We start from the raw sequence: 15,239 nt of genomic DNA, 5'->3' as shown, positions 1-15,239 counted from the left end.
AATAATGTCTGAAAAGAAAGCAAAAGCTTACCCTTAGGAATCAGGGTAAGAAAATAAATCTCATTTATCAGCGTTCTAAGGTACTTGATCCTGGCTGACATTGTTGAGAGACAGAGATAACAAGGGAATGGGATTCGAGGTCTATAAAGAATCTCATCTCAGGAGAGGAAAATAGATGCCATCACAAGGAGATGCATGATGGAGACCTCAGCTGTGGTGTATGAATAGCCTTGCTAGAGTAGACTAACATGTCCCTTTTCTACTGAAAGGAGAACCCAGGAAGTTTGTCATTCTTCTGGAAAGTGTGGGTGGGGTGTGTGTCAGAGGACAGGGTGCTCCACGATACATCTTCCACACCTTGTTTTCAGCACATCTGTGGAGGACAGCACCATGCCTGTTGCCCACATTTCACCAGATGACCTTGCTGTGATGGGTCAGGTTCTGTCCTAAAGCTTTCCCCAAAGTCTTCGAAGAGAGCTCAGTGCAGGCACAAGGTCATTGTTAGATGTGCAGGAAGGAAATTACCTCATACAGTGGGGTGGATGGAATTGGTGGTGAATCCTTGGATTCCTGTCCTTCCAGCGAGGACATCCTGTGATACACTCTACATGGTTCTTCATGGGGTCCCATTAGGAATGAGACACAGGGAGAAGTGACAGCCCAATGCTATGTTTGTTGCTGGTACTTCTCCCCATCCAGTCCCACATTCACCTCACTGACTTGTGTGCGACCTGGGATCACTTCCAAATAAGATATCTGGCCCAAGTGCGGGTGTCAGATTCTGAATTCAAGGATTTGAACTAAGACATTAAGATTCCACTTCTTATTTCTAAAACGAACACTCTTTCGTTTTGTTGAAATGAATGATGAGAACAGAGTGATGCGAAGAGGGGGGCAAAATGATGGAAAGTTGGAGGAAAACAAGGAAGACATGACAAGAACTTGGCATCGCAGGAAAGAAGACGACTAATTTTAATCTCCCCTACTGTCTGGGCCATGCTACCATCCTCTCTCAGACCTGGCTGTTATTAATTGAACTCTGATCTTCCCATTCCATCTGTGTTGACCTATAAAACTTGGGGCACATCGGAATGTGCGCTCTGCAGGAACCAACAGATATACCTACTGATGATAGGTACCTGATTTGGACATCTCAGACTTCCTTTTCAACTCTCCAGGACCCACTTATCCCCTCAAATGCAGATCAGGACCATAATGCCAAAATATCTCTTAGCGAGAATGTCTAGCCCACTGGATACCTCTTAGAAAATACAACAGCAAAAATGCTCCGAGCACGCCTCTCCCATTTTTCTCTGTCATTCTTAAAGTAGCCACTCATGGCCTCAGTCTTCAGGACATTGAAAGAGGCAAAGGAAACCACTAGCTTTTATAGGCAGGATCTTGAAGGTCAGATATAACTCATACCACATGACCAGAACTTGATTTCCCTGCTGTGATTCTTTAGCTGGGATCAGGGAACTATCTTTATCCTAGTTGACCCCAGAGGAGCTAATGTGATCCAGCAAGACAACTTATGGGGATAAAGGCTCCTCTGAGGTCCCCTCCTCAGGTCAGCTACCTCCACAGTCTTCCCCTAGTTTGGGCAACACAGGGTAGATTAGTTACTAAAGGTAGTCAAAGCAGAAATCCAATTTATAAAAGACACCATAAACCTGTCCCCAGATTTAGAAGGAAGGGACATACCTTCATTTCTACTTCACAGGAGAATTGCTGTGCTTTATGAAAGAGGAATTTTGTATCTTCATAAAAACTGCTTTTTCACAAGGAGACAATTCACTCTCTGCTCATCTACATTTTATCGGCAATAGTTGGAGAGCAGTGCTTCTCTGACCAGAAGAATGCTAAGAAATACATCTTCACGGCCACTATCAGATCTAAACCCAAAAAACTACCTTATGGCCATTATCAGACCTAAATTCACACCTATGAGTGAGGGACCCCCACAGGACAGGAGTAAAGTCACCAAGATACCTCCTATTTATTATGTAAGATAAGGAAAAGTAGCTACATCAAAACGACAAAATGTGCATTATCACTGGTGCTAACTGTTTTGAAGGAGTTGTAGAGATCTCAGTGAGGTCCTCTTTAACTCACTGGCATCTTACATTGTCGAAGTTTTAAGTCACATGAGAGATTTAAAAAGCTCTGAAAAGGGCTGTAGTGGGAAATAACCACACTTCGTGTGATTTGCCTAACCACTTGGTGACCACAGCCAATGACTTGTGCCAGGCATCAGACAGTTTACATCCTAGGTCCCACCTATGGCCCCATAGGACTATGCAGGCAAGCAGCTATTATCTCACTGCTCCAAACAGACCCATGGCTACTGAGACCATGAATCCCCAGATGCTCAGTGGCTGGAGAACCCAGGAAGGACCAGACCAGTTCTCTCAGCAGTTAATAGGAAACAACCTCCACATAAAATGCTTCTTCAACTATAAAGGTGAGGGCTGTGTGTTTTGTGGAAGACTGCTCACAAGCTCCTATCTGATATTTGCCATCTTTAAGTTTTGCCACTATAATTAAGACTATCTTTGTTCAGCCAAAGAGAATCAGACACACAAGCAAGATAGTTTCAAGAGATGCTCGTAGAGATGTGGGTTAGAGATGAAAGATAGAAATTGAAAATGAACTTCCTGCTCCCTCATCTTCCTGCTGAAGGACCCACAGCCTGTCATGGTCACCTCAACTTTGGACAGACACGGGAGCTCTTATCTTCTACTGACCAAGAATTTTGAGAGCAAGTGTGGGTGGTTACAACCTTCCAGTTCATTTTGTTTCTAAGGCTTTCTTCATCCTACATAATGGAGGACTAACTTTCCATCCTGAAAGTGACAAACATGAAAGTGACCAGTCACCAGCAGTAGGATCAAGGAACAAGAGACAAATGATGACAAAGATGAGTAGCTGAAGTGAAGGTAGTCTGAACAGCCCTATCTGAATCAATTAAGGATGAGCTGCCAGCAAAGGTCAGTAAACAACAGAAAATGGATGCATAGTACTAGGAGTCAAGGTGAAATGCATTAATTGGACCAGACCATGCCCAGACCATGTCACAAAACCCAACACTGTAGAAGACTCAAACAGGCTTATAACTCTGCTCTCTATGTCATGAGTAAAATTTTGGAATATACACCAAGAGGCCATTACAAGTTCAGAAATCTGTTCCCAAGGACTCATTAACAGCTGGAACTCAGGACCTCAGATATTTTCCCAAGGAAAGCATCACCAAGAATAAACCAAAAAGGCTAATGTTCAGAAGGTATGACCAACAGCTGCTTCTCCCACCCAAAAAAGTCTGTCTTATTTTTGTGACAAAGGACAGTTATTTCCAACAGTGTGGGACTGATGGTTTCAGAATTCTGCCCATGTCTCCCAGACAAGCCTTAGCTGCACACAAAAGAAGGTACAGTCTTGTCCATGATGAGCACTGTCTCCCATCTCTCTGGAACATTCTTACTACTCTTGGTGCCAAAGGCTTTCAGGAAAAATGTTAGTGGGCATCAGGTGTCAACCTTCTAGCACTTATGTCTTTACTTCCTCTGGGAAAATTTCAAGGAACAGCTTTGAGAGCTGAGACACCACAGCTTTGGAGGACTTCCAGGTAGAGAACAAAATGCATTCAATCCAGGTGGACGTCACCATAGTCAGTCAGAAAACCGAAATATTTTAAATCTAGCATCCCGGTGAATATATATGTTCAGGAAGAAGAGTCACCATAGGAACTCAAAGATCCAAGAAAGTACTTTAATGGCACCATATTCTAAAGAACACTATACTTTATCAAGAGATTAATAGGTCAAGAAATTAAGATCGAATCAACATTGTCAAAGACACAGGGGTGGATATTTCCCAAAGAATACATGCACATAATACAGATAGAAATATTCAGCATAAATATTGTACTGTGTAAAAATACATGGGATCAAGAGTAGAATGAATGTGGTTGACGATCAAATGAAGGAACTCTGAAAAGGCATCAGGAAAAGACGAAGTCTAAAGTATGGAAGACAAGGGGACAAAATGTTTTCATGTCACTCACTCAAACACCCTCTCTCCAGGGGCTGCCAGAGTACAGGGTAAAGAATGGGACAGGACATTCATGCATTCGTGTTCAGGATCCCATCCATGGCCATAAATTGTTGTTAATGCACCTAGAGCCGCTGTTGTGCTCAGACAGCTCATCTAACTGAGTTACAGAAAACTTCCTTAGGAACAGCAGGAAGTAACAGACAGTTGTTCTTTATATGTTTACAAAATATATTTCTATCATTATAAAATGGCATCCTTATTAATGGGAGCACACAGTTAGATCTAGATTCTATAGAGAAGTCAGGACTGAGTGTGGTATTAAATTAGACAAATTGGCTTTTCTAAAAACTAAAGAAACCTGGAACATTCAGGGTTGAATTCCTCATGTAGTCAATCCTGGAACATTATGGATCATACAAAGGATCAAAAATCCTGGAATTAGCCCTTTTTTTTCCCCTCTTCTAAATGTATTAATCCAGAAGAACCATGGGACTGGGTTTACAGAGGAAACAATTTCAGATGAAAAATCACCTATTTAGAGAAATTGGACCAAGGAGAAAATAACCAGTCATGGAAGATAAGTAAGGTTCCGTGGCCCCTGATGAAGGCAAGCACCTGCAACATGACTTGTCTGGAGGCCAGCAAGCTACAGACTCTGTCTCTTCATCAGAAGACAGCATCAGGCAAACTGTTCAAGTCCTTCAGTTCACCTTCAACCAACTCACCCCTAGAGGGAAATTCAGGGCTGCTTCCATTAAAAGGACACACTTGTGTCAAGAGAGTCTGAGAACCAGGTGTGAAAAATGACAGGCATGAGTATTCAACACCAAGGGAAAAAATACTTCAAATTTGAACTGCTGTAAAATTTCAGAATACCAGGAAGAGAACAGTTAATCCTAAAATGCGAAAAAGAGGCCACATGAAACATTCTTCCTATCTTCACTCAGAATGGTATATGGAGAAAGAGGGCTGGGGCCCCACAAGGAAGACTAAGGCCATAGCCTCCCAAAATTGTAACCACTTGAGATTTTGAACACCTAAATAATGTTGAGCATTTTAAAAATATATCCATGGAGTAGCCAGCAATGGTGAATAGTTTACTCAAAGCAAGAAGATGGAAAATGGACATTTGAAATGCCTTTCCCCGCCAAAGATTCCTGAGTCAGATCTGAAGTTCTGCAGGTGTCTGAGCATCAAGAGGACAGGGAAGCCTTGAACAGAATGTGTGGAGAGCAACACTTTTGTAACCACAGAATTTTCCTGCTTTATACTCTTATTCCTCCTTTACCCTCACACCCCAGCAAGATAATCAGGGCTGGTTCCATTAACAATACACACCTGTATCAATACCTCCAGGAAATTATTTTAGGAGTTCAACCTAAGACCATCAGGGCGGAGAGAAAATGCTTTCTCAGAGGTAAGGTCTATCAGTAGGCCAGTCCTGCACACAGCATGGGCATTCTGGGGCTGAACCTCAGTCCTTCACCCCCTCCCCCACCCAAGGAACCCCATGCCACAGAGAGCTGAACGCCTGCCACTTAAGAGCCATGGGTGTGGGTGACTAGGGGAGAAGATCTAGTTGACCCGGGCCCATGATAAACACTGCCCATGTAATCGACATTCACTGAGAACTGAATACATATAAATTGGAGCAGTCATCTCCTCTAAGGCAGCTGTATAATAAGACAACTAACCAGGACCACTCCAAATATGCAAAAAGATAGGACCCTTTTTAGAAATGTAGGAACAAGAATATCAGGCAGATAAAGTTAAAGACCAAGATTGTGTCTATCAAGGGCTCAGATGGTGGGCATTACCCCACCTGCCCCAAAAGACCTGTATACAGAAGTCAAAACAACATAGTTTGCAAAAGACTCTTTAGAGCATCAGAGCACACACCCTGGGTTAGATTCTGTCAATAAGAAGTGGTAGAAGAAAAATATCTCAGTCTCTTTTGTCTTAACCATGGGAGATTCAAGTGAAAGAGAGAATGGCCTCATTAAAAATAATGGGAGGTGAAGGAGAAAGTGGAAGTTTAGAGGACAGATTCCAATCTTTCCTTTCCAAATAGCACACATGGTTGCAATGCCATTTAATTCCAGCAAGAAAACAAGGCAATGAACCTCCACTTGCTGCCTGGGCAGCAGGAAGCCCCTCCTAGATGGGGCTGTTTCTCTTCCTAACGCTGTGATGCATTCAATTCCAGCTTGCAAATGATGTCTGAAAACCAACATCTTGGGGTACAGGGTAGTGAGTGGGTGCTGTGGAGGCACCAACACAGACTATAGTATGTTCCCCTGATTTGGAGATGACAACACCCTAACTCCACCTCTAGGACCATCTTCTCCCATCAAACGTAGCTCAGGTTTATGTATAGGAAGCAGCTCTTTGCTGGGATGGACTAGCCCAGTGGACACCTTTTAGAAAATGCTTCAGCAAGAATGCGCAAGGGACACTCTTCTGCTTTAGCTCTGCCAACCCTAGAAGGGTTCAATCTTAGCCTCAGTCAATAACAAGGATAATGGAGGACAAGGTGATTCCACATCCATTAAAGAGCATGACCTGAAGGTCAGTCATCACTTCCACTTACATCCAAGGTCCAGTACATAGCTAAGTGACAGCAGCTAACTGAAATGAGACATGGAAATCATCTTTGTTCAGACTGAGTCACAAGGAACTCAGGTGGGCCTGTCAGATAAGCTACAGGAAGAATACAAGCTCCTTCTCTATGGCCCCTCCTCAGGACAGTGACCTGTAAGGTCTGCTCTTGGATCAGGCAGCACAGGTCAGGTTACCTCCCAAGTACAAACCCAACTGGCAACAAAGCACACAATGCCTGTCCCATCTTCCAGTCATGCCCAATTTTTAAAGGTTTCATTCAAAAGATACTCTAAGATTCAGGGGGAGGGGTGTGAGCCCCACACCCTCCTCAATAGGGGAGAGGACTGCTTGAGGGAAGAAGAGAACAGGTGTCCTCACCAATCCTACCTCTCCCCAAAAGCCAGTTTCCTTCTTCTAAACTATGACATTTTCATGCATGTTAGTTTGGGGGGAGGCAAGATAGCTATGGACAAGGGAGAATTCCAGGAACAACTTTCAGCAAATGTCTAAACAGCACACCATTCCTCAAATTCTATTCTGTGGAAGCTCCTAAGAAGACAGAAGAAATATCACCATGGTCCCTGCACACAACCAAAAAAGGCAACTGTACAAACACCCGATTTTATCCAGGTAACATCTATTTCAGACTTCCGATCTCCAAAACTGTTAAATAGAACTGGTTTTGATTTAAGCCAAAACTTGGTCGTTTGTTACAGGAGCAATTAGAAGTTAATATAGTACTGTTCGAAATTCTTACTTCAGTTTTTGTATTCAGGGAAATGCAGTGCTAACTCACTGGGATTTACTTTATATTTCAAATAATAGGACTTATAACTATTCTTTCCTTGGCAGCACTGATCAAGCCGACAATAGTTATAAAAATAGCAACTTATCCCTCCTTTGGTACTGAAAAGATTATGAACAATGTTCATTTAATTTAAACTCCTAATGTAGAAGCAGAAATGCCTTTGAAGACTTCAATTATTAAAGCTTATCCAAGAAAAAGTAAATATGGAATATCCAGATCTCCTATGAAAAAATTAAGTATACATTTAAAACCTTCCCACAAAGTATTCTCTGCGCCCAGATAACTCCCTTCCTGTATTCTCCATGAGATCAGACAGAAATATACCAATCACATGAAAATTACACCAGGTAAAAGAAAAAAGTCAATTTCTCCAAACAGCTCTTTTCCCTGACAAGCAAGTGGGTTGATGAATATGCTGGTCCCATTCTCAACTTCTCTAGCAAGTTGTTTCTGAAAACCAGCTTTGCACCTTCTCTACCTTCCCTTTGGAGAGTCATCCTAAGGCCCTCTGGTTATCTCAAAGAAACATCAACAAATAAAACCTATGTGGACTGAAATGAAGAAGAAAAAAACCTCTCCCTTCACAGGGGCCTCCACATGCAGGGTGGAAGTATATATTTTCAGGCTTTTGGGTTCAGGATTTCCTCCATGGTCTTGGCATGCGATTTGAAAACCTATGAACCTACATTCTCTGTCAGAGTCACTACAACCAATAGAAAAGAAATGCACAGATGAAAGAGTCTATCATCTGAGGGTTCCACCACTTTAAGATGCTGAACTTAGAGCGTTAGTCTTCATCGCACTGCCATGGGGTCCTCCTTCCAACGTTTATCATCTTGGTACTGACAGTCCAGGTATGTCAGCTTTGGGGGCAAGACTGGATAATCCCAGGCTCCCAGTACACACTGCCAATGTAATTAGCATGGACTTGTCTGGGAAGAAATTAAAACTAAACTCTCTTTTTCAGCATCCAGAAAGTAAGACCCTCGCCTGGTCGATCTCAAGTACTCTGGAAGGGAAGAACCTTATTTCTGAGACGTACAGAAGAAGAGAATCAGGCAGAAAAGTTGAAGATGTCCTAGGCTGTGACATGGGAGGATTGGCAGGATGAGGGTCAAACAAAACCTTCATAGACACCTGTGGGAAAGTCAAAGCCTTAGCAGCCTTCACCTTGGTCCATCAGCACAGTGTCTAAACCACTGTGACACTGGGTTAGACACTGCAGAGAAGGCAGCAGGACAAGAGTGTCAAACACACCTCACTCTTGTTTCTGATTCAATCCTGGAGTTTCAAAAGAAAAGGCAGAGCTTCTCAGGCCAGGCTTGATTAGAATTCATAGTACTAAATATAATTGCCAGAGTTGGAGTTTAAGTACTTCCCTCCACCAAAAAAAAGAAAAAAAAGAAATTCTACCAATAAAATTTATATAATTTTCAAAAAAAAAAACCAAGATGGATCATATTTAAGAGAGAAGTAGACATTTCTTAGAAGCTCAAGTTCTGAAAAGGGTCATTTACCAAACTTAAGGGTAATAGATCAGTTAGATAGTACTGTCCCCTAAGTGATAGGAATATAACAAATTATGTACCATTAGAAATGCAGTAATTGACATATTAAAATATTCATACAGGAATGGAAACCTAAAATCTCAGTATCCACTTCATTGTGATACAGGAAAGAGATATTATAGATGTTTGCCATGGAATGTTTCTTAGAAAATTCATTATATCCAAGCCAGATTGAATTTTAGATAAAACAAGAACACTGTGTTATGTCATGGACCGAAAAGAATATTTATAAAGACAAACAAAACCACTTACAGGATCCAATGAAAGTAAATGAATCTCCAGTAATCAGAATTCTGAGGTATTTGATTCTGGTAGACATCACTGAGAGTCAATGATGGTACAAGGCATAAATGAGATTAGAGGTCTATAAAGAATCTCTTCTCAGGAGAGGGAAAAAGACACCATCATAAGAGTATGAATGTCAGACATGAGCTATGGAATCAGAATAGCCTTGCTTCATGTGGACTGAGGTTTGGCATTCTTCTTGAGTGGTAAGCGTGGCAGAGACTGGTGACATCCTCTAGACCCCTTCTTTGAGCACAGCACAGCAGTGAGATGATATTTTAGATGCAAGGAGACATTATATTTTGGAGATACACAAACAAAAATCTCTCCCACCTTTCCTGGCAAGCTGGGAGCTCTTTCTCCTGAATGTGGCTCTTCTTAGACCAACTTTGAGCCACCATTTATTTCACGTGTGTGACCAGTGGCTGAAAGACAATATATCCTGGGTCACATGAGAAAAAGTGCTTTGTGGGGACCATACACACAATGATAGGTCCCTGATCTGGGAGTTAAGAACATCATCTTCAACCTCTGGCATCCTCTTCTCCCTTCAAATGTAGCTCAGGGCTATGAATGGGAGAATAGATCTTTGCTGGGATGTCTTAGTCAAATGGACATCTCTTAGAAAACCCATCAGCGAGAATGGTCACAGCACGTTCCTATGCTTCTGCCATTCCTAGACAGAGTCACTTCTAGCTAGTCAGTAAGGAGGACACTGGAAGGAGGAGAAAATACAACATCCTTTTGAAAGAATCCTGAAGATCAGAGAAGTTTGCTCAATCCCATGACCAGACACTCTTTACATGACCCCAGCTAACTGAGGACAACAGGGACTTAAACTTCATACAAGGTGACTCATGAGGAACGTACATGATGACCCTCTAAGTTATAGAAGTAGTCCTGCTTTACTGTGACCCTCTGTCTAGGACAGCTTGATGTACAGCTGTCTTCTCAATTAGGTAGCATAGGGAAGCTTAGAAAAAAGAGGCTCAACACAAATCCGCTGAGGATAAACCACCACTCCACTGTCGTCTTTCCACTGAAACATGCCTTTTTAAAAAGTTTCATTCTGGGACTTCCTTGGCGGTGCAGTGGTTAAGAATCCGCCTGCCAATGCAGGGGACATGGGTTCAATCCCTGGTCCGGGAAGATCCCACATGCCACGGAGCAACTAAGCCTGTGTGCCACAACTACTGAGCCTGCGCTCTAGACCCCGCGAGCCACAACTACTGAGCCCACATGCCACAACTACTGAAGCCTGCACGCCTAGAGCCCGTGCTCCACAGCAGAAGCCACCGCAATGAGAAGCCTGCTCACTGCAACGAAGAGTAGCCCCAGCTTGCCACAACTAGAGAAAGCCCACGCCCAGCAACAAAGACCCAACGCAGCCAAAATAAAATAAAATAAATAAATAAATTTATTTAAAAAAACAATATGTACTATGCGAATACAATTTAAAAAAATAAATAAAAAACAAAAAGTTTCATTCTAAGCTAGTCTGCTAGGATTTGGGGGTAAGGAATATATCTCTATCTTCCAGTTTGGTGGAAGATTGCTCTGGATACATAAAATAGGAAGTACTTCTCTTTGATACTGTCTTCTAAAGATACAATTTACTCTCCAACTCTACATTACTTTCACTCAAATTTGGACGTGGTGGGGGTGGGTGGTGATCATCATAAGGTGTCTTATTCAGGAAAGAATCCGAGAAAGAATTCAGCTCTTCATGGTAAACAACCTAGACTACACACATAAAATTCTCCATATTTTATTTATGGGGATCCTTGTTGGACACAGGGAACAATGCCAAGTCATACCTATAATAGAACGGCCACATCAAAATGGAAGGGAAAATGTATCGTTTATCATTGGTGCTAAACTCTTGCTTTATGAATGGTTGAAGTCAGCATGATGTCCTCCTTATTCTAGATGATGGGAAGAAATGGAAAAAACTCAAGTCCCACTGGAGATTAATGTTCTGAAATGGTTGTAACGGAAATTAACTACATCATGAGTAATTTTTCAAAATAGTGGATCACCTCTAACTGATGACATATCCCAAAAAAAGAACAGGGTCTAAGTTCTGGAATTCCACATGTGAGCCCGTGAGATTACCCAGCATGAGTTGATGTCATCTTGTTTATCTAAGCCAAGGAGAAATTAACTTTCTATAGTGTTTCAAAATATAAAGTTGATCAGTCTTCTGTCTCAACCAGTAGAAATAAGGACCAAGGTCTTAAAGGCCAGAAGTCATTATATTACATCAGAGCAAACAGAATGTGGTTATGGACTCAGCTGCCTGAGAGACAGCAGGAAAATTAGATTTTTTCAGGTTGACTCTGGGAACTCATGGGACCCTTCAAGACAAGTCATGGGAACACAGGATCCTCTCTACAACCCCCTCCTCACATCAACTACCTACATATCCTTCATCTGGATCAGGCAGTACAGGGCAGGTTAGTTAAAAAGGATGCTTGAGCAGAAGTCCACCCAGGGAACAAAAAACCCACATAGTGGCCATCAGATGTACGGGGAAGGACATAGCCCCATTTTTCACTGCGTGGTTATTACACTCACCTAGAGCAGGAATTGCAGAAGACGGTATTTGTAAGGAGACCAGAGAGATGTTTACCTTTCTCTTCATCTACCTTATATTCATGCAAGATAGGAGGTGGGATGAAGTGAGAGAGTGGCACGGACATACATACACTACCAAATGTAAAATAGATAGCTAGTGGGAGGCAGCCGCATAGCACAGGGAGATCAGTTTGGTGCTTTGTGACCACTAGAGGGGTGGGATAGGGAGGATGGGAAGGAGATGCCAGAGGGAGGAGATATGGGGATATATGTATATGTATAGTTGATTCACTTTGTTATAAAGCAGAAACTAACACAACATTGTAAAGCAATTATACTCCAATAAAGATGTAAGAAAAAAAAAAAAGATAGGAGGTGGAGTGGTCATCATAAGCTCTTTGACAAAGGAATTCTAAGACCAACCAACCAACCAACCAGGAACTAAAAGCAAAAAAATTCTCCATATAATTCATGGAGGATCCTAATGAAACAATGTTGATGTCGCCAAAGTACATTCAACATTAAAGAGTGAAGACAGATGAGGAGAAGCAGCTGTATCAACATGAGAAGGAAAAATCACTAGCACTTACTTGTCATTTTATGAGGGGTTGAGTCCCAGTGAAGTTCTCCTTGTGCAGTTATAATCACAAAGACGAGGGCAGCTCCACCCAGCTCACTCCGCACATCAACAGCTCTGGGCTCCTGGGGTAGGTTAGACAGAGCAAGGTTTTAGGGAAGGGTGCTAGGTTCTGTTGCTCTATAGCAAAGTACCACCTACTTAGTGGCTAAAACCAACACTCATTCATTATATCACTGTTTCTGGAGCGCAGACATCTGGGCACAGCTTAACTGGGATTTCCTCAGGGTCTCACAAGAGGCAAACAAAGGTCATAGCTGGACTGCATTCCCATATGGAAGCTTGATTAGGCAAGAGTCTACTTCCAGATCCCTCAGTTATTGGCAGAATCATTTCCTTGTGACTGTCACATTGATCAAAGCCACAAGGGGGAGAGTCTGCTCACACTGGAACCTCTTCCCTCAGGGAAGACTTAGGATCTCTCTAAAGAACTTAATTAGGTCAGGTCCACTAAGTATAATCTCCCTTTTGACAGCAAATGCAATACTACTGATTTTAGACCCCAGTTACATTCGCAAAATTCCATCAACCATGCCATACAAGATAATCTAATTATGGTCATTTTCCCTGCTAAGAAGATCTTTACTTAGCCAGTGACAGTGGTGAAAATCACATTTTCTGCTACCCAAGGGAAAAAAAAAAGGCACAGGATATGTGATGTAAGAATGTTGTGACTCAGTCCACAGGACAGAAAATTGAGGCAGACAGAAACTTAGAAGTGACCCAGCTGAATTAACTATTGCACTCCCAAAGGAATCACGTCGGCAAAGCCAAAGTGTGCCCATCTGGGCTATACAGTCTTTACAGCTGAAGGGTGTTGAAAGCTATGTTCAACAAGCCCACACACCCAGATACGTTACCTGAAGAAACTGCTTCAATTTAACCTTGATGAGCAAGTGTTCAAGCACTGTTGCATCAAATGGAGAAAGCAACAGCACAAAATTCAGCAATGGCTGTCATCAGAAGCAGACTATTTCAGTGGGGGAGGAAAGATTCCCTTGCCCAAAAGGCCACCAACATTTGCCCCATGTGTTCTTGAATTCCCGATGCCTTAGGACCCCGATATACCTGAGTATACTGGTACCTAAAGGGAACGGTGCCTCTATTTGGAATTCATCATGGGATAGCCAGTGGACATGCCTGGGGCTCTCTGTACCTTGATGGGTCTCCATTTCCTGAGACATAGGGTTGCACAAGTCAACCTACACCTTCCCCAGGGAAGATGATCCCAGCATCCTAGGTAGTCCCTCTCCCCCAGTGTCCCCCCTGATAGGTGGTACCAATCTTCAGTTTAGCTTCTGATCTAGCTATGTGCATCCTGACAAAGATCTGTGCTCAACAGAACGACACTTCCAAACATCTTAAATGGGTAGACTTGAGACGAAGCAGACCAGAGCTCAAGGATTACCCTTTTGCCATAAGAAAAAAAAGTTTCCCTCACCCTGCCTCCTCAGACTGACCTCGGTATAGAGGTCAAAGCAATAACAGCTACAAGAACTCCCCATAGCATGTAAGCACAGGGTCTAGTCAGGCCAGGCCCCAAATCATGGTCTTCCTTCTGACTGAACCATAGGAGCTTCAAATGGGAAGATAGTAAAGTTTCATTAGACATAATGGGAGCCACCAGAGAAGGTGGAATGTCATAGGACAAGTTACATTCTTTCAAACTAGCATAAGTTGTTCAGATACCATTTACTTAGTGTTAGCAAGAAAACAAGGCAAGGGCTTCCCTGGTGGCGCAGTGGTTAAGAATCCGCCTGCCAATACAGGGGACACGGGTTTGAGCCCTGGTCTGGCAAGATCCCACATGTTGTGGAGCAACTAAGCCCATGTGCCACAACTACTGAGCCTGCACTCTAGAACCCATGAGGCACAACTACTGAGCCCATGAACCACAACTACTGAAGCCCGCGTGCCTAGAGCCCATGCTCCGCAACAAGAGAAGCCACTGCAATGAGAAGCCCGCACACTGCAACGAAGAGTAGCCCCTGCTTGCCGCAACTAGAGAAAGCCCGCCCGCAGCAACGAAGACCCAATGCAGCCAAAAATAAATAAATTAATTAAATTAATTTTTTAAAAAAAGAAAACAAGGCAATGCCAACTCCATTTCCTGTGTGGGCAGACAAAATCCTTTCTCCCAGAGGTGGCTATTTTGCAATTAATGCTGAGTCACCTTCAATATTATCTTGCTGCTGGTGTCGGAAAACCATGTATCTCAGGAAACAAAGGCAGTGGGTATTTGGAGGGACGAACATGGACACTGTATGTTTTCCTGATCTGCATATTACAAGCACCCTACTCCACCTCAGAAACACCTTCCATCAAATGTAGGTTAGGGCCATGATAGGAAGCAGCTCTTTGCTGGGACTTTCTAACCCAGTGCACATCACTTAGAAAAATGCACCAGGAAGAACACTCAGGGGACACTCCGCTGCCTTTGCTTTGTTATTCCCAGAGGATTCACTCTTGGCCTCAGTCAGTAGCAAGACTAATGGAGCAGAGGAAGCCATACCCTTTTAAAGGGCATGATCCCAAAGGTCAGACATCACTTCCCCTCTCACCCAACGGTCAGTATGTAGTTATGTGACTCTAGCTAATCGAAATAAACCAGGTAAATCATCTTATTTGACTATGAAGGAACACATGTGCCTGTGTAAGGTAAGCTACAGGAATATAAGCTCTTTCTCAGTGGTCCCTCTCCAGGACAGCT

General features: G+C 42.8%; 1 long non-coding RNA gene across 1 annotated transcript in view; it reads right to left on the bottom strand.

Annotated features, from left to right (window-relative positions):
* Nucleotides 1–15,239, bottom strand: part of LOC133092024 (uncharacterized) — a 174,340-nt gene that overhangs the window by 78,755 nt on the left and 80,346 nt on the right. The window contains exon 3 of the long non-coding RNA XR_009701010.1: nucleotides 12,483–12,594. This is a non-coding gene — a long non-coding RNA (uncharacterized LOC133092024). The remainder of the gene's footprint in view (nucleotides 1–12,482; nucleotides 12,595–15,239) is intronic.

Source organism: Eubalaena glacialis, chromosome 5 (assembly GCF_028564815.1).
Source record: "Eubalaena glacialis isolate mEubGla1 chromosome 5, mEubGla1.1.hap2.+ XY, whole genome shotgun sequence".
Taxonomy (NCBI): Eukaryota; Metazoa; Chordata; class Mammalia; order Artiodactyla; family Balaenidae; genus Eubalaena; species Eubalaena glacialis.
Note: the sequence above shows the minus strand (reverse complement) of the source record. Positions and strands in the feature narration are given on the sequence as shown.